This window comes from Dermacentor albipictus, chromosome 6 (assembly GCF_038994185.2).
Source record: "Dermacentor albipictus isolate Rhodes 1998 colony chromosome 6, USDA_Dalb.pri_finalv2, whole genome shotgun sequence".
NCBI classification, from domain to species: domain Eukaryota; kingdom Metazoa; phylum Arthropoda; class Arachnida; order Ixodida; family Ixodidae; genus Dermacentor; species Dermacentor albipictus.
Genome location: NC_091826.1, coordinates 48,039,933 through 48,066,807, shown reverse-complemented (window position 1 = coordinate 48,066,807; position 26,875 = coordinate 48,039,933). Strand labels below are relative to the sequence as shown.

General features: G+C 49.1%; 2 protein-coding genes across 5 annotated transcripts in view; one reads left to right on the top strand and one right to left on the bottom strand.

Annotated features, from left to right (window-relative positions):
* The window catches only part of LOC139061064 (E3 ubiquitin-protein ligase RNF217-like), a 344,621-nt gene extending 323,090 nt beyond the window's left edge, over window positions 1–21,531 (bottom strand). For 2 of the 4 annotated variants that reach the window (XR_011515156.1, XR_011515157.1), the window contains exon 1: window positions 20,665–21,263. The gene's annotated coding sequence lies outside the window, so the exon portion shown is untranslated. Of the gene's footprint in view, window positions 1–20,664 lie in introns of all 4 variants that reach the window. The other 2 variants (XR_011515155.1, XR_011515158.1) reach the window with 2 other exon arrangements.
* The window catches only part of LOC139061063 (serine/arginine-rich splicing factor 4-like), a 174,898-nt gene that overhangs the window by 115,353 nt on the left and 32,670 nt on the right, over window positions 1–26,875 (top strand). The gene's annotated exons all lie outside the window — the stretch shown is intronic.

Here is a 26,875-nt window from a genome sequence, read left to right as displayed (position 1 = left end):
GTAGCCCTGGAACCTCGTTTCGTAATGGAGTCATCTGGAACAACATAACTTTGGCTTGATCTACTGCATAGCTAGGCCATTGTACAACATGTGTGCACGCGTGCGTTATCGCTCAGACTGCCGTATATCACAATAAACCTCGTGCTCCCGCGCTTCCGTTTTTCTTTTCCTCGCCATAATTGAATTTATTCTTGGGCGCCAGACGTTGCCGGCAATTCCCGTTTGTTGGAAGCAATGGAAACAACTCGTTTGTTTGCGCAAGGAGGGCCCGGCTACTGTGCCACAACTTCTGGTCAACCACCCTGTCTTTCCTTGTCCTCTTCTGTCACGGTGGCACATTTGTGCACGCATTATTATTATTTTTTTTTGCAGTTTCTGTGAGTGAACGTTGCTTCTGCATCAGTGAACGCGGCCGCAACACTCGAAACTGTTGAACGCAGATATAGCCGGACGCACAATACGAGACATCCCAGCGCTTCATTTTGTGCGAGCAATAGCCGATTTGCTCGTTTTGATCAACATTGCCGTACGTTCTACAGTACTGCCCCACGGTGGAGTACGTACAGCCCTTGTCAAAAGTATACGGGCTACTCAGCGCCAACCCCGAATGTGTCATTCGGCTGTGTGATGCGGCGTTCCTGGTGCTCCGGGCTCTATAGACTTCTATACAGTGAGTGAGAGAGTGTTCTTTCCACTCCGCATGACGCCGCAAACTATGTAACACCTCGGCAATTTTCTCAAACAGCTTATAGCTAGCATGGCTGTTGCAGGCAGCGTAGCGCGTGTACTTTGGACATCGGGCGTACGTCCACTGTGGTCGTGTTCAGTCAGAATGACCCTGTATACGCTTCACCGTACTCCCAAAAAGGAGTTGCCGTAAAATCCGCTCCCTTTATAGCTAGCACGCAGCACGGATTGGCGAGATGCATACCGGATCCGCCCTAGAAAACGGGAATCACTGCCTCCCCTTACACCCCCTCTTCCTCCTAGTGCAAAACCGGAAGGTTACTCTGGTTGTCCTCGGTGCCTTTCATCTGTTACGCTTTCTCTCGTAAATGGAGTTCAATACAGGACGGCCAGAACTACTCCCGCAAATGGCGTCAATTTGCGTCACTCCTTTTGGCCACTGAGGGCGTCTGATGAAAAGTTAGCACGGGGCCCGTCTGCGTGAATTGTGCGCTACGTATCCCAGCGAGGAACACACGAAGTATGATTCAAATTAAGTTTATTATATGTGGGACAATCAGAACCACTGCAGCAACAAGGGAGTAAATTGTGAGCACTCGGGTTGGTCTTTAGCCTGCAGTCATAGACAACTGAAAGGTGAACACGAAATTACAAAGTAGATCACCATTCACAAGTAATAACTTCGAGAGCACGACTTCAAACCGCTACCTGTCCGGTTGCCAGAGGTGCGTGGGCCTCACATGGCGAAATCCGAAACCTCAGAACGCATTCTGGTTAGCCCTAACTTGTTGAAGTTTCAATTGTCCATGACTGTATTCAACTGAGCAAAAGTACACGGACCAGAGTTTCCACGATAAAGCCGATTTTTCATCTTCTAAGTTGATGCAAGCTTAATTAATTAATTTATTTTATTTCGAATACTGTTGACCCTTTCCGGGGCTGGTACAAGTTGGGAGGATTGACACATTTTGTCAACACATCAAGCAATGAAACAAAATAAATACATCACGAGAGGTACATTTCCAGCTTCCGTTCAAATGATTGTACAGTCATTGTGTCATCAAAAATCTGTACATCAAGGCAATTCCAGTCTTCAATTGTCTTAACAAGGGGAGAATATTTAAAAACATCAATTCTGGCATTGTAAGGCATAAAAACATAAGGGTGATTCACACGGGGAGAGACTCTGCCAGGACGTAACAAATAGCGCGACTGATCTAAGTTAAATTTAGTAGTAGAGAGCTGGTACAAAAGCTTAAGTCGTGCGATTTTTCTGCGTGTTGCCAGTGTCGATAAATTTGCCCTAGTTAGCAACGCGGTTACGGACTGTGAAATCGAGGAGTTCAGTGCAAACTTGACATTGCGAACTTTTCGGCGCACTCTTCCATGTAAGTTTGTTGCTTCCGAGTTACCGCCGAGATTCAGCCTTTCTTTCTTTTCGTCGAGTCTGTGGTCCTCGTACTTTTGCACGCGGGTGCAACATAATACATCTGACGCAAAGCGAGCATGCATGTGGCCCGTTTGCGTGGGCCGCGGAGGGGGGTACGCTGGCGCTGTGCCGAAAAGTTTGTTTGAGAAGTTATCCGACCATCTCCCCGCATCGACCGATGCGCGTTATTATACCACGCGTCCGTGTCTTCTATATGCGCAGACGCAACGAGAGCGTACAAGACGGGCCCGTGTTGACCTTGAGTCGCCATCCCCCCTCTTGTTTGGCCGCGGGAACCCGAATCTGAGTGCGTCGGTCGACCGGCGAAATAAATCAGCGCCAAAGCTTTCTTGTCGGATACGATTGCTCGAGGCACCCCCCGCTTGCCGACTGCGCCGGTCCCAGCTCCGGCCCGCGGCGATTTGTCTGTTGTGTGGCAATGGTCTGGGGGCTTGTTTTCGACCGGGCTTTCTTGCTTTACTTTGTTCCTTGCGCTGCAACCTAGCGTCCTGGTACCAGTGAGTATATATCGACTGCGCTCGTGTAGGGCGAGCTGTGCGTCCGCGCTAGTTAATATACGCACTGGAAAGCGGAGCGGGCTGCTTTTCTGTGCTTGTAGTGAGCCACGAAGAATATTTCACCCGCCGTGGTTGCTCAGTCGCTATGGCGTTGGGCTGCTGAGCACGAGGTCGCGAGATCGAATGCCGGCCACGGCGGCCGCATTTAGATGGGGGCGAAAGCACCCGTGCACTTAGATTTAGGTGCACGTTAAAGAACCCCACGTGGTCGAAATTTCCGGAGTCCTCCACTACGACATGCCTCATAAAGTGGCCTTGGCACGTTAAACCCCATCAATTTTTTAAAAGAATATTTCGGGATGGAGAACGGCGGCGCACACCGATGAGAGAAAGAGATGTACGATAAGAAAGAAACTGAACTCGCGTCAAAAAACACTCGTAAGACCTACTCTTGAATATGTCACTAGTTTTTTTTCGGATCCCTACACAATTTTCGGTACTAACACGATGGATTATGTTCAGAGGAAGAAGAAGAAGAAAAATAGTTATTCATTTCATATACCCTCGTTATTTTAGGAACTTTTCAACCTCATCTCGTCTGGGCGTTATTCGCTTAACTCGGTTGTCCCGGAATGAGTTTCCCGGGCTCCTACACGCCCTGTTTCACTCACTCACTCACTCACTCACTCACTCACTCACTCACTCACTCACTCACTCACTCACTCACTCACTCACTCACTCACTCACTCACTCACTCACTCACTCACTCACTCACTCACTCACTCACTCACTCACTCACTCACTCACTCACTCACTCACTCACTCACTCAACTCACTCACTCACTCACTCACTCGACTGCACCTCTCGGGACATGTACCTGTCACATGCAAGACCACTAGCTACGAGAAAAGGTATAACGAGTTCAACTTATCGGTCTTTTATACTCGTACTAACAAAGAAATAGATTTTCCCCCCAAGTCTATTGGACACTGGAGCAGTCTGCCTGGTATACTACCCTATGCTTCTCTAGAAAAAAAATCCTTTGACGCTCATTGAATGCTCCCCCTAACCTACCTTCCTGTATGTGACTGGTACTTTACTGCCTTGTACTGCTCTTTGTTGCTCCTAAGTTACTGCGTCTGCGTTTATGCGCCTTGTTTTGTTTATCCACCCTATGCGATAGCTCCACTAAGGGCTGCCGTATCTCAAAACAAATAAATGAAATAATTGTGTGTGGAAATCGCATAGCATGACAAATCAGGTCACACTGGATGGCACACACGGATCTCAACCAAAACAACGTCAACAACGAAGAAAGACAAACAATCAGGGCTCAAGTGAGAGGAACGACTGGCCACTGGAAGTACACAAGCCTTGGCTATACCTGCAAGTGTCTGTCACCAGGCCCGTTGCCCATCATCCGCAGGTCCAGTAAATCTTATACTAAATGCTCAGCCCGTGCGTCTGCGCAGCAGGTACTTATCGTCTCTTGTGCTTCCATATCGAAATAGAAGACTGCACTGGACAAAATATTCACTGAGTAGATGAGGCTATAGCTTCCTTTGCGTCAACTCCACGCCAGCGGGTCGAGTCTGAAACGGAGTTGACCCATACCCACCTGACCCGACCGCATTTACTCAACAAAACATTGCAGGCGGGTTGACCAAACTCTTCTAGCCTTGATGCTCGCCGCTGGCGTTCGCTTCAACCCGACGACCGGCTTTTCATCCCAGCGGCCCGACTTGACGAGCCTCTGTCGGGATCATGTAAGCGTAGTTTGTGTGTTTCTCGCTCGTCAGCCACCTCCACAAGACAGTTTTCCAGCTTCTGCGTGCAGGAGCAGTTCTGCATGCTTTTATACAACGTAACAACTCGCTCAAAGAATGAAAAAAGAGAAAGGAAAGAAAGTGCCGGCAAAATACTGCTATGCCTGCGCTGCCGACAGCGCAGGGCTCGAGCGGAGTGGCTTAGCGGAAGGGCTTCGCCTACACTGTTTTCGAGCAACACGACGAGGTTCAAGGTCCGGGCCCGAAGCGTAAGCAGAGACGCTCGTATCAGCTTCCCGGCACGCCTTAGTGCATTGCATACACCGGATCGCGGTCCGGGGCAAGCGAGATCAAAGTGTTTGGAGTTCGCACGTTAGCACGCGCGGGTGTTACTGCGCCGCAGACTTATTTATGGCGCGAGCAGTGAAACGGAAGAGCGAAGCGCGCCCCTCGTGGCGCGTGACGCAACTTCCTGTTTTCAGCCCGGCCCGCAAGGGTTGCGCGCCGTTCGGTTTACGTGTGCGGGCGATCACGCGTGAAAAGCCGTCGCTTGCGTCACGCCGCTTCTTAGCGCGAAGCTTAGCTCTACAGGAAGGGATCGAACGTGCGTATATATATACAGCCAGTGGTGAAGTGAACCCCATACTCTTCTTTCTTCTTTTTTCTTTACTGTTTCTCTCCATCTGTCGGGGTCGTTCGGGCCCCCACATATAGGCTTAAAGGAGTGCGGTTTCGCGAGCATGGGGGATGTGGGGGTGGGGGGGGGGGAGGGGGCATGCGTGGTTGTTCGGTGAATGCATCCGCGGGGCTCAGATCACCGACCCCCTCCTCCCACCCGTGACGATGGATATCGGCCCACGGCTCGGGGCCGACGCCCTGCTGTCGATGACGATAGCGCGGAAAAAGAGGAACACCCGCGCATCCAGGCGCGCCCGTATGCCCGCGCGAATAAATGGGAAACTGTAATTTCGAGAAGGAAAACAAGCGAGGCCTCACATCTAGCGCACTAAGAGAGACGTACGTAACAAGTGCGCAGGTCATTTCGATCGCAACGGCATGCCATCACCGTGGCGCGCGACCGTGTGATGCAAGATAGGGCTGACGTAATGTAAAGATGCCTCTCTAATCACCCCATCGTTCCAGACCAGCCCGTCCAAGCGGCAACCTGGGCGCTGCTGCGTTTGGATCACCGACGAAGCCTGAGAAGGAACAGCCTTTGAATGGGACCGTTATACTATATAACCGGGCCTTGAGTCACATCCTGAGCTTTTAATTCGCTATTGGAGAAGGCAGTAGAGGCGTTATGACGTCTCACACCATTGGAAAGCGACCACTGCTGCATCCGCATGAGATGATACTGTGTTTGTCCTTGTATGGTGTTGCACTGATAAGCTGTGGTTAGTGAACCCCGAGATCGACTACCTGACTTGCGAAATTACCGTCACGAGTTCAATCTTGTATAAGGCTCGCTGTATTGGACGGCTCCCTAAAAATAACTGAACAAACAGGTGATTTTAGGGTTCACCAACATTTCGGGATACAGCGGTTTCTTATATATTCTTCTAAGTGAACGACTACAGTTTGGGTTACGTTCCCAGGCGAAGCGAAGCACGCACAGATGTTTTTTTTTCCATCTCAACCCCTTTGCCCTGCGTAGGTCAGCGAACCTGATTAATCTCTCTGCCTTTACCTCACTTTTTTTCTCTCTATATTTCTGTTAAAGAACTAGAGGAACGGCAACATCATAATCAGCCTGGTTACGCGCACTGCAGGGCAAAGGCCTCTCCCATATTTCTCCAACAACCCCGGTTGTGGTCATGCCGTCCCTGCAAACTTCTTAATCTCATCCGCCACCTAACTTTCTGCCGCCCCCTGCTACGCTTCCCTTCCCTTGGAATCCAGTCCGTGACCCTTAATGACCATCGGGTCACGGACTGGATTCCAAGGGAAGGGAAGCGTCAACAACACGGCAACATAGATTACGCAAAAAGCTGGCTATCCCAATACACAGCTAAGAAAACCAAGCTATATAGCCTTATACTACTAAACACCCACACACCATCCGCACACGCATAAACACCACTTCTGAAGATTCACAAATGAAGATTCCGAAAAGCGGTAAAGGACCCTGCGGATCCGGCCTTGCATTGCGTTTGTACGGCCGACCCGCAAAGCGATGGCGCTGGGCTTGGTCTTCCGACGGGGGGAATCCCCAACCGTCCATTCTGCGGGTGTGTCCACAGCGGCGTACACTTGTGTGCGGGCTTTCCCAGCGGGTGGGGACATTCTACGATGTGACACTGGGCGCCTCTGGCGAGTGCACACCATATGATTGACCCATCTCAAAACAACGAGGTTGTATTCTCTCGTGCAGATGCCTAGACCGGTCTCGAGACACAACCACACAAACGCTCATCAACGGTCACAAGCATTCCTAACAGAGCAAACTCACTCACAGTTAACGAAAAAATTCTATACTCCAATTATAATTATTTTATTCCCTTAAATACTGTACTATAGTTACTAAAATCTATACTTAAATACTATACTAACAGAGTATCTGACTCCTCGATGCGTGTATAGAATGCTACGTGTCCTTGAGAATCCTACGCGATTACTGCCTTAGATGTCAGTAAACGAATTGTCATCGTCGCTACGGTGGTATACCTCCGTTGTCATGTAATACTTTTTGTCGTCGTCGTCGTCTTCATGCCGCCGTATTTGTCGTGGATATTACTGTCGTCGTGACGCTGAGTGTTTTTGTTAAGGAGTGTGTCTTCTTTAGCGCCCCGTGCCTGAAACAAAGCGTGGCACTCACTCACTCACTCACTCTTTCACTCACTCACTCACTCACTCACTCACTCACTCACTCACTCACTCACTCACTCACTCACTCACTCACTCACTCACTCACTCACTCACTCACTCACTCACTCACTCACACACTCACTCACACACTCACACTCGACTCACTCACACACTCACACTCGACTCACTCACTCACTCGACTCACTCACTCACTCGACTCACTCACTCGACTCACTCACACACTCACTCGACTCACTCACACACTCACTCGACTCACTCACACACTCACTCGACTCACTCACACGCTCGACTCACTCACTCACTCACTCACTCACTCACTCACTCACTCACTCACTCACTCACTCACTCACTCACTCACTCACTCACGCACTCACTCACTCACTCAATCAATAATCAATCGCGAACAAAAGAACACGCGATCGGGTAGCTTCCTTGCCCACGCTTGCAGTAAAACAAGTGCGCGAAGCTGAAATATATATCTCCTGACAACGTCGCCAGGACCTGTACGTGTCGCAGCATCTATCCATCCTTTACGCAGCGGGAGCGGTGGCGGCGGCGTCCTTGACACGGGTCGCCCACAGAGTCCTGCCCTCAGCAGCGCCGGTGTGTGTGCGTGCGCGTGCGTCTATGCTTGGGTGTGTGCACGTCTCTGCGTCACTACTTATATACCGCATACACCCGCGTAAGGGCCGCACTTTTTTCTTCGCGACCCAGACGAGGCGCGACGGTTACTCCGGCGCGGGTCATTCCGGTCCCAGTTTTCCAGACCGTGCGTAATTCACGTGATCTCACTGTAGGAAAAGACAGGATGTTACCGTTTTCACGATGAATTTACTCATTCACGTACGCGTGCAACCGCACACCTTGGGTGCGGCCGCCGCTGATTGGCTGGAGCTGTATACCAGCGTGAAGGAGGCAGGCTGGAGGCGCCCGACTCCTCACTCGCACCACAGCCCAGTCAATCAGCACTTCAGCCGCAACTGAAATGCACAGTGCTCTAGGAGGGCAGTAACAGAATGCCTCCCCATGTTGTCTGTCTAGTGCTCACCAGTGTCGCTGTCTCTGCTCCCCAGGCGTGGTTTGGTAACGCTCGTCCAGATAGGCGTTCTCTGTGCCATTCGTGGCTTTAGATAATGTGCCTGTGACCGCCAAGATTTTCGCAACAATGGGCGAAAGACAACTAGCTGACGCGCTCAGAATCAATGAACAGAACAATTTGCAGCGACGGTGTTTCTTTTTTCCGTGTTATTAAGCGAAGATTTAACCTTGGCTTTTTCGCCAGTTTTTCGTGTTGGTGGCCGCTGGTCTGTACTTTCACCGTCGACGCAAAGGACAGGTTACCTCCCGCAACCCAGCTTGCAGGATGTATTCGTCGCCGAACGCTGTCGACTCACTCAGACGCACTAGCTCTCGCGCGAGAGCTTTGGAGTCTCTGAAGGTGCCGATGTTCCGGTAGAGAGCACGGTTCTAAAACCGCGGCAGGTGTACTGGCAAAAGGGTTCGGTTCGCTACGGAGTTATGCAATGTAACAACAAACGCTGCCTATTGCATTATGTAAATATAGGCACTCATGCCTCGGCATCGTTCCTTTAATAAAGTGAATCGCTCGCGTCCCTTCTCGCCCCCCTCCCCGGTTCAGGGCAACCAGCCGGATGCACCCTAAGGTTAACCTCCCCGTCTTTCCTAACTTTGTCCCCCCCCCCCCTCTCTCTCTCAATTTCGGGAAACGTTCCGGCATTCGCGTCACTGACAGAAATTGTCGATGGTTTCTGAGCATTGCTTTAACGTTTCCTTTCTTCTATTTAGGGGGGAGGGTGGTCTGCCAAGATGGAGACGCGGCTGCTACGCGAGTGCGGCCCTTACACGAGTCCATACGGCACATGCCCACATGTGTGCATGTGGGCCGGCTCCTCTCGAAACGCGCGAGCGCGCGGCCTCGTCGATCGTCACGGGGACGGGCCACACGCAACGGGCCGTTTTTTTTCTCCGCCGTCGCGGCAGTCGGCGACGAACGACGCTGTCTCGTCCCACACCCGTCGCGCGCGCGCGCCGCTGGCACCCGCTCCGCCGGCGCGCGCCGACGCGCGCGGACGCGTGCGCTTCGTCGCGCTGTCTCGTCGGTGCGGCGCCGTCGATCATCCTACGCCGCCGCCTGGATTCGAGCAGCTAGTTTGCGGCGCGGTGCACAGAAGTTGCACCTAGGTTGCACTCGTGCTCACCTTGTCAGCGCTCGGAGAACTTCAAGGTCGGAAATACTCGTTGCGTAAAGCGGGGTTATGTATATTAGCTGGGCTGCGCGGCGCGTTAACTGCCCACCAGCGGCTAGCAGATCTGGCGATATTCCCTCGCTAACCGAGCATGCTACTGCGTGCCTCCTCTGTGTGCTCGGCATTGTTACTTCAGGAGAACGGTGAATCGGGAGAGTTGGTGAGCGTACAGTGCTGCGAAGAACATACTTTCTCCTCTGTAGCGGTCGTCCTTGATGGTGTATATAGATACTGATATATGGTATTACTTTTGTTCGGCCAAATTACGCCAAAGCTTATAGTCCTTGACCCGTTGGTTGCCAATGGCGAGAGCTTCTGTCATCCGCCTGTTGGTACCGTATTATAGGCTACGTGGTGCGTATACCGGAGAAATGTAATTTTGATGTAATCGTATACGTGACACTTCCGCGCATTTAGAAACACCGTCTTGATTCGTTTCGGGTGAACATGAGTCGCCTCCAAGAATCTGCATTTTAACTGATATCATTCGGGAAAACAAAGAGTTTGACGCAGCAACGACAGCGAATAGTCTTACTTGACATCTTTCTTTTTCTACTCATTTTTCTTGTCGATAAGTAGCTGCCAATGATAGCGAATAGTCGTGCCTGACGTCTTTCTTTTTCTACTAACTTTTTTGTGGATAAGTAGCTGCCAACTGAATGGTCACAATTCTAGGCCTCGAGAGAGAGAGAGAGAATAAACATTTTTATTAGGGAAATACAGCTAGGGAGAGGCGTCCTCATTCCAGAATGCCTTGAGCTCGGGCCGCGTCCTGGGCCCTCGCAATCAGCCGTTGCTGATCCTCGAGGTCGGAGCTGGCCAAGGCTCTCTCGATTTCTCTATCCAGTTTAACGAATTCATTACGGAATTGTTAAACGCAACTGGCTCAGTACGCGCGCCAATTGGTTGTAACGTGGCTTCGGACTTTAAGCAGGCCTACCGGTGACGTCACGGGAATTGAATGCGACGATCGCGTGGTATCACATAAAGATGACGAGCGCATCGGTCTGCCCCGGGGTTGTAGTCGCAAGCATGACCCAACTCGGGGTGGCTAGAATTCACACAAGATTGATCCGAATCGATTAACTCACAGAATGAAACAGCGACATCACGAAACTCGCGCGACAGGCCATTCCGGCAGGCATAGAGATAACATAGGCGGGAAATTCATCTGCAGTTAAAAAAAAAGAATAGCCATATGATCCGCGAACGTGTACCCTCCGCGTTAAACACGTGACTGAATGATAAAAGAGAAAGGGTGAACTCTCTAGAACACACAAAGAATCAACCTGAAGCAGCTCTACCGAAGAATTGTGAAACCACAGGTCCACAGGTCCAGAGTTGAAACAGACCCGCGTCGCAGTAAACACTTCACCGGCTCCACGGCTTTTCGGGACCGCTCGCAGTGTCCACAACAATGTCCGGGCCGGCAGACAGCTACCGTGCGGCAATTTTCTAGCGCCCCTTCCACGCATCGCAATATCCCTTTAAACCCCGTCGAAGCGTCCCCACAGCCGAACGGCTTCCAATTTCACCGCTCTAGCGCTTCACAGCGAGTCAAGAATCACCGCGCTCACGCAACCGTTGTAAACACCCTTCGCAAGTTTATATAGAACGCTTTTCGGCCCTCCCTTCAAATCCCGCGTCCACCGAAGTTCGCCCCCCCCCTCCTCCCCCGATTCCAGCGAGCAACTCGAAGCAGACGAAAAAGTTGTGAAGGCATTCCCTTACCGCAATATCCCGTTGCACGCACGTGCACATTGGGAAGCCTTCCCCTCCCGATAACGGGACAGGCTTTCCCTATTGTTCCCGACGCGGCAACCGGTGTGCCGTGGAATTTCGATGATTGCTTCCGCGCTTCCCTCGGGGCAGCCTTGACCCGGGTTGCCGGCACTGTCCCCGATATTGATTCTCCTTTCCTTTTCTCTTCTCCGCACGCTCGCGATGTGTGGATACTCATTCAATACGTCGCTGCCTTTTCGACGGGTGTAGCGGCCATTTCCTTTTGTTTGCCTCACTTCCGAGGTGATGCTCCCCCTTGTTCTTTATTTCCTGCGTTCTTTTTCCTTATTTCGTGCTATCGGTCCGCGATTTTCTTTTTTCGCGCATTCTTCTCCGTTGTTGCATTCATCTCCAATTTGCTTAGTTTCCTAGATTTCCTTTCCCTCTTTATCCCTCTTTAATTTTCTCTGTCCTTGTTTTCTGTTTCTTTCCTTCTCACTTCCTAACTTAACATCTTCTTCCGTTAGTTCTTTTTCCACTTCCCTTTTCCTTCTTGTTGCTTTCCTTCGTTCCTTACTTTAACTGCTCCGAATTTTTCATTCTTCCTTTGTAATTGTTGCGGTCTTCATTCCTTCCTAATTATTGTTTCTTTCTCATCTTGCTTAAATTTCTCTCATTCTTCATTCTTGCTTTCTTCTGCTTGTCTAGTCTGTCATTTCGCGCCTTGCTTCCTTTCTTCGTTCTTTCTTTCCACCTTCATTCCCTGTTTCCATTTCTTCTTTCGTAATCTTCTATCGTTCATTTCCGGCCTGCTTGCTTTACTTTCGCCATTGCCTTTCCTTTTTCTCATTTCTTCATTCCCTCCTTCCTTCCTCCAGTGTCTACTTCCTTCCTTTCTTTCTTTCATTCAATGCTTTATTCTTTTCCTTTGTCATTGCGGCTTCCCTTCCTTCTCTGCTTCCTTCCGAGAGACTTCTCCTTTCTCTGTATTTCCGTTTCATTATGTATTTCCTTGCGATGTACCTACCTCATCTTCTTAATATTCAGTACGTTCTAATTACTTTGCATAGACTGAGTGGCGATTCGGGCGACTTGATTATGCATTGCGAAAAAGCTTTTGTTTTTTCCTCTGACAGACACGGACATCAACAGAAAAAGAAGCACGGGACACACGAAGCGTTTCGTGCGTCCATTTTGAATAGACCTCCTCTTTATCTTCTGTGTCGCTTCGAACAGTGCTGCAGCGCGCCCTCGACGAGGACGTTCTTCCCGCAAACAACAGCACAGCACGCGAGCGGCAAACAGCGGGCAACAAAAAAACTTGCCACGCGTTCTCGGACAAGCCAGACAATAGACACAGCGGTGCAGACGCCGCATTTTTTTTTATTTCCGGGGACTTCGATATCATTCCTTTTGCATGAAGTCCGCCTCCTTATAAACTCACCGCACTCGCTCCGCCCACTTTATTGCTGTCATCGTTGTTAGTTCCTGCCATTATAGAAACACTTTCATTGACGTTACGCATTTCGCCTTGTGCCGGTTTTATACTGTCGTTGTTATCATAATGATTTTTTTCCTTTCTTCTACGGCGGCCGTGTGGAGAAGCACCTCTCCGTTACACATACGTTGTCCCCGCTCTATTGTGAACGGCCGTGACATTGATTATAGACACCGCGCCGCGCGTCTTTTCTCGTAGCGTGAATGGATCGGCCAATCGACCCGAACGTTCAAGAGCGTACGTATACATACACCGCGTTTCTTTCGGATTAGCATCGCCCTTGAGTTGTTTAGAGCGCGCAGGAAACGAAAAGTGTAACAGCGGGCTCGTATACCGCGGTTTCCGCTCGACAACCCGCGTCCGTTTCGATGTCCGGCCGCGGACTCCGAGATCCGAGTGCTACGGCACGCGTGTAACAAGGCGTGCAGCGTCGATCGGTGCCCTTAACTCTCCTGGGGCAGCAGGCAGTGCGAAATGTACCAGAGGCTGCCCTTCTGCCCATCATTGCAGCATGTTCGCGTCTCGAACGAGCACGTGGTGGTGAAGAGCACCGCGCTTCTTGTGCATGACAAGCGCATGCAACGACGTCGTGTGCTGGGGGCTTAATAAAGATGCTATAAGACAACGCGTATCTGACGCACGTACGAACGAATGAACAGGAAAGCGCTGGGGCGCACTGGTTATTTTAGACCAAGAACGCCCGAACGCTGTGTCATCGAACGCGAAAAGGACATTATCGTACCCCTGGTATACACGCTTTGTTGAGATGGCCTAAATACAGTGGAAATAAGAACCACCGATAAGTCATATAAGGGCCAGTGAACCAGCGCGTAACGTTTTTGCTGGCTCAGGTTATAGCCGCGAAAGGTTGAGAAGATTCGATTTGTGGGCCTGCCGCAAGGTCTTAAGTACACATACATAATATTTAGGGAAGAAAGCAATACTAATACATCCCCGGCAGTACGTAGTGGCGCAATAGGAAACAGCGCGCGAAGGCGAAAAATATCATTGTAATTAAAAAAAATTTACGTTTTTAAAAACAGTGCCATGACTGTACAGGAATCTCTTTCGTCTCGTACTTGAGCTCGGGTTTTTCTTTTCTTCCTTTTTGCGGTTGCATAGAAAGCCCGCAGAAATACCTTCTCCTTTGTTCAAGTCATCCTTGCTTTCTTTTTCAAGTAAGAAAAAAAACAGGAACTGTGCCTATGTAGATGCGTATAGATAACAGTATCGCACACAAAGACGCGCCGAAGGAAATTCCCCGCAAAGCGCGCCTCGTGCGCCGTAAACTACGGTATATGCGGGCGAGTGCGTGAGATAAATGCCCGGCGCTTGATGGATGCGCGCTGCCGGGCAGCGTAACATCAAGTGGCCTGCTTCGAGCGGCTTCCGGATATCACGTTAGCAAATCGCCCTTGTTTTTCCTATAGCACGTTAGAGGGGCGACGCGAATATATGGCGCCCCGCTACATTGCCTGTGTGTGCGTGCGTGTAGGAGAATTAATGAATATTTCTTCGGACATTTGTGTTTGCCTCTTTCAAGCTGCGCAGGGACCTTCAGAAATTCTGCCTGCTTTGTTTTAGCCATCGATGAGGTTGCGGTTAAAAAAAACGCGCTGTTAAACCCATCCATTACGCGAAAGTGATCATCTCGACGCATACGAGCGCTTCGTGGTAAAATGGACGCAATTGCCGAAAGGAGGTCACTCGATCAATGAACGCACATAGCAGGGGCGACAGTTTACAAGGTCAATGAAAGCATCGCGAAGCGTGCCCTTGTGGTTGAATGATATGCTTCTGATAAGGCGTTGTTTACGGCGAGCGAGTAAGCCGACCATCCAAGGATGGATGGATGGACGCAAAACTTTGATGAAAGTCCTGAGGTACTATTCAAAGATGGTGAATTTTATTGTAATGCTGTGCGCGATGATATAGGCAGCTACCTGCATAGGAAGTGACGTGCAGATAACGGAAAGTATACTGATAGGCTAATGTTCCTGAACAAAGTGAGGACGCTCAGTGGTGATAATTTAGGCCTGTAATGCACAAACACAGAGTCCTTAGAACAACTTGTTCCACTTTATTCCTGGTCAAGGAAAGTACATTGACAGGAGAAAAAGAAACAATGACATGTTACTTTTGTGGAAATTTAATTATTACAGTAATTTATTAGGTACCAGTTGGTTTGCTGAGCTGTTCACAACGGCAAACTCTCTCCAGCGTGTCAGAGACGCTACCATTGGCTATGCTTTAAGCTTCCATGCCCAAGTCAAAATTATGAGGTCTCGAACACAGCGTAAGCATTTATCGTACGTTGGCAATTACAGAGCTAAAAAGATCCGTCCCGTCAATTCAGTGTAGTAAATTTTTGCGCCATCCATGCGTGCACTGCCTAGGGAAACCTAAGATTTTCTCGCCGATGGTAAAGCCTTCCTTCCGTGCTCAGTCGGGGCTGACATGTCGGACAGTGCCAATACAAGCAAACGGAACGAAACCAGCACCTCGCAGTCGCCTATGATTCGTACTTCTTTTCTTTTCATTTTTGGGTGCCTTTTTACTAGTATTTCACCTAATTGATAAAATACTCCATCACATGAGGAAGTGACACGACACCATTTTCTAAAGAAATAAAAAGAACCTGATTAACATTTTACTGAGATCGTCGCTTTAATTTCGTTCCTTGTGTTGGGAGTGGGAAGTTAAATTTGTTGTTGACAGCACTGCATGGTAAAGCAATTGGCTGCAAAGAGGGCCATAATTGGATTGGATTCACGATAGCAGGCAACGCTGCGAGTGACGCCAAGAGTGCATTACACTGAGTGCAGTCTCATCTGAAATTTCATTCAGTACCCAGAATGCACAGACATACGGAATTTTAATATATGAGAAAACTGCAAACTCATAACATCTGCCTTGAAAGGAAAGCGTGCGCTTACCAAGACACGTCTATTGGAACTTATGGTTTATATCCGTGAACAATTTTCGATGTTGATATATCGTACATACGAAAGTCACGCAAGCGACATCTCGTGTTCGTTAATATGCCCCCTCCCCCCTCCCCCCTTTTTTTTCTCTTTTTTTTTACCACGTGCTGTTCCATCTGGCAAAGCAGAGCCACGGCCTGTAGAACGAATTGATTGATTCCTTTGCTGATCGATCGAGTTTACAGTGGTGGAAGAGCGATTCGCGCCTTTTGGCGCATGTCCGTGGCAGGACCGATTTGGTGCGCAGCAGCAATCATTTTTGGCGCAGGGTCCAACGCACGTATGGTTATCGTATAACGTACAAACTTTAACCGATATAGCTGATACGTTTGTGGAGACGGGTTTGCGCGAGGCTTTACGCTGCAGCCGCGGTCAGGCAAGGACGCTGTACGCTCCTTCCACACCGCGACAAACAAAGGGTGACGCGGCCGAGTTCGCCGATACGTCGCAGAGAAGGCACCACAGACACCACGTCAAAAAAACGTGTGTTTATTAACACAGGACACAACTCAGTTCAACAGTCATGGCTCGAGGGCAATGGCTCACCGCAAGACCGATCGATTGCGCGCGCCAGCACTGAACACAACATCATGCAACATGCTCATATCATTCCGTGAAGATTATGGAGTTGACGGATATTGTGTTTGCATCCGCGACGCTATTAGACCGAATAGAGCAGCGACCCAAACTCGTCGCAGAGTTTTTGCATCAACGAACATGCCGGAACCCATCCGAGCGGCAGCTCGCGTCGTGTACAACATATTCGACCTCATTCGCTAATACCATTCCTAACTATATGCACCATGTGCGAGCCTGATTTCAGCGGCTCTTTTGCAAAGCCCCGCTATCACCCATAAACATCGGAAAAACTGACCTTTAATCATAGAATGTGGCATATTACTTCGACAAGCTCCGCGGTACCACACGGGCTCGATGAACGCCGAAATAAAGCACCAGCGAGACAATACAGCGACACTGCATTATGCTTCCGTCAGAGAAAAATGCGCAAATGATGAACGGTGAGACTCAGACGGGCCCGTATAGTTTCTCGCTTTATAGTGAAAAACTCTATCGACGGGTCCTTGCTTTCTTCTATGATGATAATGACAGCGTGCTGTTGGCGTTGATTTCATGTTGAATTCCAATGGCGGAGTTGGAGCAAGTTTTTTCTGCTCGTTTCGGAGCAAGTTTGTTCCAATGACAGAGTGAGGGCCGGGAGTAAGGCGTTCCAACGAGAGAGTCGGAGTGGATTCAGAGCGGTAGTCACTCCGTGGAGCAGAAAAATATGCTCCGCTAAAATCGGTGGAGTGGACCGGAACTCTGCGTGACGTATTTCCTTTACCACGTTTGTCTGCTGGGAGGCGCCACCGGTCACGACTCGCGAGCAAGCAAAAGCTGCTGCACGCTTGGCGATATCCATCCGCGCTCAAGAGACAAGTGACCGGTGCGGCGGTGCTGGGTGCAAACAGCGGAAGGAAATAACAACACGCAAGGCATCCTGGGTAACTCGGTGATAGAAGTTCCGCTTCCGCCTTGCTCCGGCGGCGCATGTTGTGTTCCACTCGAGGATTTGGAGGCGTTGCTTTACGCCAGAGTCGAGTGCTCGCACGCGGAGTACGTCGGCTGCTCCGACTCCGCCATTGGAATTCAACATCTGTTTAGGTAGCTGCAAAGCAACGACAGAACGATGTTTTCACTCTTATTGATGCTTTGGCACAGGCTCGGCGCAAATTTCTGCTAAAATGCCGTTTTGGCGCAGGATGGCGCATTTTCCGCTAAAATGCCGTTTTGGCGCAGCATGGCGAATTTTCCGCTAAAATGCCGTTTTGGCGCAGGACGGCGCATTTTCCGCTAAAATGCCGTTATGGCGCAGGATGGCGCATTTTCCGCTAAAATGCCGTTTTGGCGCAAGACGGCGCATTTTCCGCTAAAATTCCGTTTTGGCGCAGGATGCCGAAATTTAAGCTAAAATGCCGTTTTGGCGCAGGACGGCGCATTTTCCGCTAAAATGCCGTTTTGGCGCAGGATGCCGAATTTTAAGCTAAAATGCCGTTTTGGCGCAGGACGGCGCAGGATCGCACAATTGGCGCAACTGTTCCACCACTGTGTTTACCGCACTGAAGTAGCACTCTGCGGCTACTGGAGACGTCGGAGTGGCAAAGGCTCGGAATAAATTTTCGACCGATGGCGGTTCTTCATAACGAGACCTAAATCGTATGCAAGCCGTCTCGATTCGAACGCTGGATCTCCCGCGCTCGGCAGCGAAAAGAAAGCGTTACCCTCAAACGGTTGTTCACTTGGTCAAGGGCAGACGAGACGGGAACAAGAGAAACACGTGACCGCCCGCGAGAGGTCGCGACGGAACGGACAGAGGGCAACAGCAGGTGCGACGCGCATTTCGTAGTAGTTAAGTAACAGCGAAACTTCCTCGAACAACGCCACCAACAGCAAACGAAAGCGAACTGTGTTGCACGCGGTGCCAGAGGGAAAGGAACAAAAAAGCGGAAAAAGAAGAGACGTGCTTCGTCTGCAGATGACGACCTTGACCACGAAGCCAGAAGTTGCCGTCGTCTGCTAAACTCCCCGGTACGAAAAAAAAAGCAGAGAAAGAACTGGGTAAGAGTTGTTCGAGCGGCTCGCCGAAGTGCGGCAAACTCTCGCCAACAGCAGCGGGGACCGATACGTGGAAGGTTCAAACAAATAAAGGAACGATAAGTGAATCTACGCGGGTAACAAACGAACAAATGAAAAAAAGGAAATGTGGTGAAGCCAGTCGCGCTCTTCTTGCGCAGCCGCCGGAACGAGTATGGGCGCCCATTAATATCGCCACTTGCCTGTCGCCGACGGGGCTCGGTCGAACGGACGACTTGGTTCGTCGTCGTACAAGCTGCTCGCGTTTCCTGGTTGCGCGAACACGGCCATCTGTGCTTTCAAGCTGTCTTTTTCAACACCACGCCGTGTCGAAATCCGTTCTTACGGCAGCCGGACACCTCGGCGAAGGGTGACGTGGTCATCGCGGTAATTTAAATGCGAAATGAGCGGTGTGTGAGTGGTCATTTACAATCAGTGAGGCGCATACAGATCTTCAAGGACGGCGCACATGGAACGGAGAAAGAACGGATCATAGTAAAGGAGCATGCATTTAAGATTGAGAAAAAAAAAAGGAATAAGACAATGTCTGACGCCCTCTCCTGTCTCGTGTTATCGGGTTGACTGATTTTTCATGCCTAAAGAAAAAAAAGCAAAAGGAAAAGGACTCCGCAGCACTAAAATGAAAGGGTGATTATGCGGCCTGGCGATGAGGGGCCGAAATCACAGACTTTTTGATCCTAAATGCTGTGTCCGTTCAACGGCCAGGTTCGCCTAAGTGTTCGTGAACACGATTGTCTGGCATGCTCTCCTAGCGTAATCACGAGTTGATCAGCTAGTTCATTTCGACACGCGTTAACGTAGAACGGATGCTATAAGTGCTGATCTTTTAAATTTTTTTCCTTTCTTTAATAACGTAAAGGTGGCGCCACGAACGCTAAGTGGCTTCAATTGTACGTTACTTGTATCATTTGTCTTTTCTGCACAGCTGCACAGTGACTAACGTAAGCACTTTTCTTTTGTGTGTGTGAATACAATTACGCAAAGTAATTTGCACCATTAAGTGTGCATATGGCTGTAAATGTCTGCATGTCACACCGTTGCACCCTTTCTGGGTGTAAGTGTAAGCTGGTCCTACAGACTGATTTACACCCTCATGCACTTTCTAGTGTGTAAATTAATGAGGCCCTGCTGCTGATGCGTGTTTGCGCCCATTAAGGCGCAAACGCCCCCTGAATTGATACAACTATAGTTATAGCACACTATATAATTAGCTACCCCTATAGCTAACTATACTTGCAACAATACAAAAGGTGCAGTATGCAGCAGTGTGCAGTATTTTGTAACCCACTGTGAACAACTTTGGGGCGTCAAAGCCACGTCAGTCAATCCAGATGCTGCTCGCTCCAGAGTATCAGACCCTGTATACAACCTGCAACAGGGCTACATGGCCGAGCTAGTATGTGCCTGCAGGACCTGTTAACACGCGCAAGGTCCGCGATGCCTCTTTTTTTTTAAAGCATCAGAGGCTTTTTGCACCTGTTGTCGGCGACCTTCAAGTGACCTTGAGCCAAAAGCCAGAGCCGTTGTCAGGGCACTCAAACGAGAACATCCGGGCAAGTTGCGAGAACCAAACCAGATCGTCCGGGCAGCCCAGTCAAGACTGCATTACGTACGCTAGTTACTTCTCGACAAGTAAAAAAAAAAAAAAAAACGTTTTTAAACAACAAGGGGTAATCAGCGAAACGTGGACGTCGACAACGGCTTTCCCAATTGCTCGACGCCAATCTCTGAGATCGCGTACTCATCAACTCGTACTTTCACCGGGTTGAGAAATTGCCGCCGATCGTTTTGATTTGAAGCAAAGCCAGTCAGCGTACGGATCGTCGCAACGGGAAACGAACACGACGTCGTCGCAGAGCGGGTTTCAGCGCGAAAGTTGGCCGATGACGCGTGAGCGTGTCCCACGAACATCACGCGCAGCTCAAATCGCAGCACGCGAAAGCGGGACGCAACAGGGCGCTCACGCGAAGTCGTGTTTCCGCCAGCGTGCGTAAAGGACAATGGATTACGAAAGAGAGAACACAGAAACAAAAACATTAATAAAGAAGTATGTAGGAAGAGAGCGGCAGAGGGTGACAGCCAATCACGGTCTGAATTTGCACTTCTGACTTCACGGGTATGAGACGGTTCGACATTGGGTTGCTATACTTGGTTGAGTCGTCTTGAACCAAAAGCTGCTCACGAGTACATGTATCGTTACAGGCTCAGAGCGAATACGCCGGGCTTCAGTCGGCAGTACATAACGAATGGCGTCCGTAAAACGAGAAAATGATACTCGATTTCACTAAGACGTACAAAGTTATTAACTTACCAGCGATGAGTCGTACCCAGTAAACTTCAGCCAAGTTCGAGCTTTGCCGTCAGAAGGACGAAAACAGGCGCTTACGCCCCCACCAAGTTTGCTTTGAATAAGCTCCTAGACAGCTTCGAGAAGTGCAGTTCACGTGAAATGACGTCGTCTGGACAGGCCGACAAAACCATCGGAAACCAATGTATTTTTTCTTATCCGTTTGTTTCTTTTTCGTTGCCGTGTTCGCAGAAAAGAGGAACGCTGCAATCACGGCTTCATTCGTAATCTACTGGCTGTCAGCCATCCTGCATGACTTCACGTCACGTGACTCGCAGGCACGGAAGTTACCTAGCAGGTTGTTGACTTCGATCGAGAGCAAATGATAGACGCGAAAAAAAAAAGAAGACAAAAAAAATATGAACGCGTTCGCAAAACAGGAACATGTCGGATGGCGTGACTGCTGGCTCAGGCGAGCGCCTGCCGGGCCCTAAATGCTGAGGCCGGTGCCACTGTACCCGGTGGGGGCGCCTTCGTCTGTAGGCTTAGCTACGAAACAAAAAGTCGCGCTTAAAGCTCGGTACAGACAAGAGAGAGAAAGAGAGACAAAGAAAAAAGAAAGCGCTGTCGCCAAACGCACTCACGAACCAACGAACGGGCGCAGGGTGGCGTGCGCGGAAGGCTAATTCGAGGCGTACGTTGGCTCGCGGAGCGCCTTCCGGATGCGGTACGGCTTTTGCCAGAAGGCAAAAGCTGTACGCCGTCTGCTGAGAACGCCGTCTGCTGGGAAGGTGTCCAAGGTCGAGGCCGTATACTGTAGTAGTGGTCGTACACGAGCAGACGGCCTAACCGCGACGGGAAGAGAGCGCACGCCATTAGCATTCGAAGCGCCGCGCCCGCCGCTGGACTCTCCTGCGATCGCGGCGGCGGTGAGCTTTAACCACTCCCCGGCGAAGCAGAAAACTTTTCCCGTTCTTCTCTTGGGCTCTTTCTTCAACGTTGCTCTATACTGCCAGACGCTCTTCCTTTCAGAATTTCCTTTTCTTTTGTTTCTTCTTTCTCTCCCCCTTCCCACACCCCTCTTTGACCTTGCGCTCGTTTCAGAGAGTGCGCGGTTTCTTTCTTTTGTTGCTTCCTCGTAACCTTTTGCTATTCTTTTATTTGCTAATTTCTAAAAGAGGTAGCACTCATGAGCAACTCGCTGTAGGCCGGAGCCTTACCGGGGCTTGAGCTGGCGACGAGATAAGCCTCCTAACTCTCGGCACACGAATCGCCCTTTCGAAACAAGCACCGCTCGATGGGCGTTTCCCCAAGATTAAAGAAAGAAGGAAAGGGGAGAGGGGGAGGGGAGAGAGATTTCGCTTTTCTTCTCGGTGTGTAGAAAGTAGAAGTGAAACGGCAGGTGCGCTGCTCGTAGAGTGAAACCATCAGGAAACGAAACTGAAAAACAAAAAAGAAAAGAAAGACACAATCACCTGCCAAGGTTATGCAAAATAGCGCCGCCTTTTTCCTCTGAAGAGTACGTTTTTTTTTTAATGTGTGCTTTGTTTTCCTTCCACTCTGTGTCGTGGACGCTATAGTTTAGCTGTGTGAACTGGCCGCCCCTAGGCATAAATTGCGCAAGTGAGATAACTCGTTGAGTTTGGAGAGGAACTCGTAACCGATGGCCGGGAATGTAGAGACTGCGGGGTGATTGCCTCATTGTCTCGAAGAAGTGAGCCTCGTCTAGAACCTGTATATCATTGCCTCTCACCGTATGCGTATGCGCTGCTCGCGTTTTTTGCAATTTTATTCACCGTTCTGCCAAGCGCGTACGGCTGAAGTTACGTGAGAGGCAGCAGGTGATCACTTGCGTAATAATAATAATAATAATAATAATAATAATAATAGTAGTTTTCATAATGATAATAACTAATTTTGACCGCAATTAACAAACGGTTAACGGCGACAGCGAGTAATTGCAAACTACTGTTTGATGATATATATATATATATATATATATATATATATATATATATATATAAGTTTTCGTCGAAAGGCTATATAATAAATTAATCGATACACACAGAACCCCTCCTTGAAAAAAAGGTAAGGCAAACAGAGATCAAGTGCAAGAACACATGGCAAAAACACAATGTGTTGACGAAGGCACAGAAAACTGTACCCGAGGGAATACTCAACTGCCCACGATATGATTAAAAGTGAGTCCACTTGAGTGATAAAGTGAGCCACTTAGACAAACGGGGATTTCGCTGTGAGCGGAAATGCTTGGTCCATGTTGATTCGCCGCTAAATGATAGGTGTAATTTAATTATAATTGCACATTCACACCATTAACAGAGGTCGCGCTATACTGCTCTCAACAGTCGACCAGCGACTGGCGGTGGCCGATGTTGGATTGGATTGTTTTATTTTACCACCAAGGTGTACGTGATGACGGGAGCCTGTAGTAAAAAAAAAATTGGAGGCTTATCAAGGTTAAGCCCAGTGGATGCGAAGCATCCACTGGGCTTAACCTTAGCGTATCCTTAGCGTTTGGAGGCATCTTGACCGCATACACGCCCGGCGCAAAGACGCTGGCGCGGTTGCGGGCACAGAGGCTGACGCGACGGCGGGCGCGCGCCGCTTCATCCCTGGCGTGACGTCACATATCACGTGATGCAGCGATGGTGGCGCCGCCGCCGCGTCGCGCGCGACGGCGCGAACCGAAGCGTGGAGGCCTCCGCCGGGCGACGTCCGACGGCGCGATATGAGGCCCCATGTACAGCCGGTGTGACGTCATCACGCGACGTCACATCATGTGATCTCACTTCAGGGCCAATGGTGGCCACCGCCGGGAGGCGACCGACGGCGCGATATGAGGCCCCATCTGCAGCCGGTGTGACGTCATCAAGTGACGTCATGTCACGTGACCTACTTGAAGATCACTTGAAGGTCAATGGTGGCCACCGCCGGGAGCAAAGCCACCTAGAAAAAAATGTAAGGCCTCCGCACGCCGGTGTGACGTCACGCTTGTCGGATGGCCGGACAGTCGACGCCGTCGGCGTCTCCGCGCCTAGGTTCGTTGCGCTTGCAGTGTGTCTCTTTGCGCGTCGCGGATACTATGGCATGAGAAAATTAGTGCTGTCCTAAAAGTGACAGCAACCTATAAATTCAGATGCTTCGTTTCCAAAGCAAGACACGTATAGCTTGCGCAAAAAATAAGGGGGAGCCGCTGGTTCACCGCAGTCAACACCACCATAGAAAGCAGCATTCTTTCATACCTTCCTTAGATTACTTGATCTTGATTGGCAACATTTTTGCTTTTTGCGTGTATCGCAACACGATCTGCCTTATTGTGCTTGTGATGTTTGGTCGGGACTAAGACAAGCGAACTGCATGCTGCTTAGTCATTCAACTTTAGACGGAACGAAAGCAAGAGGAAAACTGCATAATGAAGACACAGAATATAATTTATTCACAAATGATAAGAACTGCATTCAGACACAAACATTTTAAATCTTCCATATACAATTATCATTCTCACTCTTGCATTGCGTAAAACAGTCCTCGCTAGGCACACGAATATCGAGGTTAATTTTATTGTGAAAATTTTATCATTATAAGGTCACGCACAACTAATTCTCAAATATAATAAGCTTCCGTCTTTGTTGTACCATTTCTTGTGGTTATTTTATTTCCACCCGCCTTGTTTGCAGGCCTTATTGGTCTTCATAAAATACTGAGATAAACGTGAAAAGTAAGTAAAATACGAGAGGCCTACTCTCAGTCCTAAAGGAAAATATGCAATTAATGGATTGCGGTAGCATGGAGAGCTCGAATCATAAACAGGCAGCACAATGCACTCAAATAACATTTGAATTGGCCAAAATGCAGGGTTTAAATGTTGATAATGTAGGCAAATAAGTCCTAGCTACGCCACAGGTTTCTTTTTACAAGGGTTCTGTCAACACAAACATACGTAGATGTTCAACAAAACAGAGCTTCATGAATAAAAAATAAATAATGAGAAACATCTCAGGCCTTCGAGGTCTGCAATTTTCGGTCGTTCTTGGCGTTGCGTAATTTGTCGTTTTCTGTGCGGCACAAGTTGTTCAGCAGTGTATTCGCTGCAGCACTTACAACATGCCCCATTACCTCCTGTGCAGGATGACCGAAATCACACACATCGACATCCTCAAAGTCATGAAGGGTAGCGAACACAAGGCCGACAAGAGTATCTTTCTGCCTAGGAAGGCTGAAAAATCGTACGGCATATTCTGGTGTCCTGAGCTTGTCCAATATAATTTCAGTAAAGAGTACAGCATTAACTACAACTGCTCGTGGGAACTTCAGGCCACCCCTTGTCATCTTCGTGATTAATGCATTCTCAGGGTCATCTAGATCGACGTCTTGCATCACAAGGCTTTCACTGCAAGATGCGCATGTCAGCTTTTTTAGAGCTGCATGGGCACAATAGCCGGCAACATAGGTTAGTGCCGGTAGCCTTGACGTTTTTTCCTCAATGTCGGAGTCGGTCACAGTGACTTGAAACTGGCCGTTTCCTGAATGTACACTTGTCTCCAACGTGTTCGCGCTCGGTGGCAGGAGAATGTCGAAATCTGGCAGGTCCAGAACCTTCTGCAAACACAATTTGTTTTCAGATTCATATATCTGCCTTATAGACACGTGGTAATTGGCACCACACAATTGCCGGTACTTTCCAAAGCGATCCTCTAAGCTATCAGTTTGAAATTTGCCCAAAAGAACATACTCGAAATGAAGCTCTTTGAGACAGTATGTGGCAAGTTCGTGCAAGGCATGGGTAGTGTGGCTGAAAGCTATGTGCGTTTCACGTGTCAAGCGGCCATTGTCATGTTCGAGGCTTCTCCAGTAATCAAGCCATTGAACTATTCTCTCTAAGAATTCTAGTTGAGGACATGACGATGAAACTATTGGACATTGCAATTGATCTCGCAACCGCTGTCCTTTTCTTGGCGTCTTGACGTTAACAATGTTCCACCAAGTCAAAATGGTGTCGACATATTGAGAGGTTTCCTTTGCATGCTGGAACGTTGCAACACTGAGAGCAGCAACAGTAGATGAGTTAAAAATCTTTAGGGCCAGTTTAACATTCTGCCGTTCCATGTTTGAGGGGTTCAGTGCCTTCAAAGTGAGCGTTGGTGCTAGCTTCAAGAGCTCATGCTTTTCAGCTTCGTGCAGCTGGCATAATACCTTGAAAGATGCTGTAAGTATCTTTGGTTCAGCCTCATCACTCTTCGGTTCAGGAAAGTACATGCATTTGCCAATGTTTCTTTGATTCAGCCAGTTATTTCTTATACACTTTAGTATGTGAACTGGGTCCACCACAAAAAATAGGGGTCGTGATGGGTCAGCAGGATGCTGGTAAACAATGCTGACACTTGCCGGCTTAGCGAAGTAGGACATGGCTTTTCTGTTTATGGAGTTATTGTCCGAGATCACTGCGATTATTCTAAAACCAGATGCCTCTAGATCAAGAACAATTTTCCGAAGGAAGTCGTGCAGCGCCTTAGCATCGATTTGTGCCACAGGAAGGATGTGTACAACATCCTTGTTTGAAGAAAGCAGGCTCTGTATCATAAATACGTGGGCAGTTTTTGCTGCAGTCGATGAATTTACCGCAGCACCAGTAACCAACCCAGCCTTGTAATCAAAAAATGATTGACGGTGAATCTCATCAATCATTAACGTTACAGTCTTTTCATGCTCTTTATATGTGCTTACAATACGCTTTGCATAGGAAAGAAAGCTACATTCTTGCTGCTCCGTTTCAGGGCGTACATCGTACGATGAACACAGTCTTCTGATCGTATCAGGATGTGGCATCTTAAGCTTCATCGAACTTCTCAGGAATCTATATGCATGAGGTGAAATTGTGAACAAAAGGCTAGCAAAAACCAATAAATCGGGGGGATATCGGCCAGCATCATTCAAAACAAGATCAACTTGACTCTTCAAGAATTTAAGCACTTCAAAATGCCATTCTTGCAACTCGCATGCGAAATGTTTTCCACTTACTTCCTCTAGCAATGTCGAAACCAATGTCAGTAGATTACGGGCCTTTTCAGAACGCTCAGTGCTGATATCCGTACGTGTCTGTTCGATCATGTGTAACACACTTTTCAGATCTCTCAAGTCGCACAGCTTTTCAGGAACTAAAACATCACCACACTTCCTCACACCCGTTTCACCCAAAAATACTTCGACGCGCAGG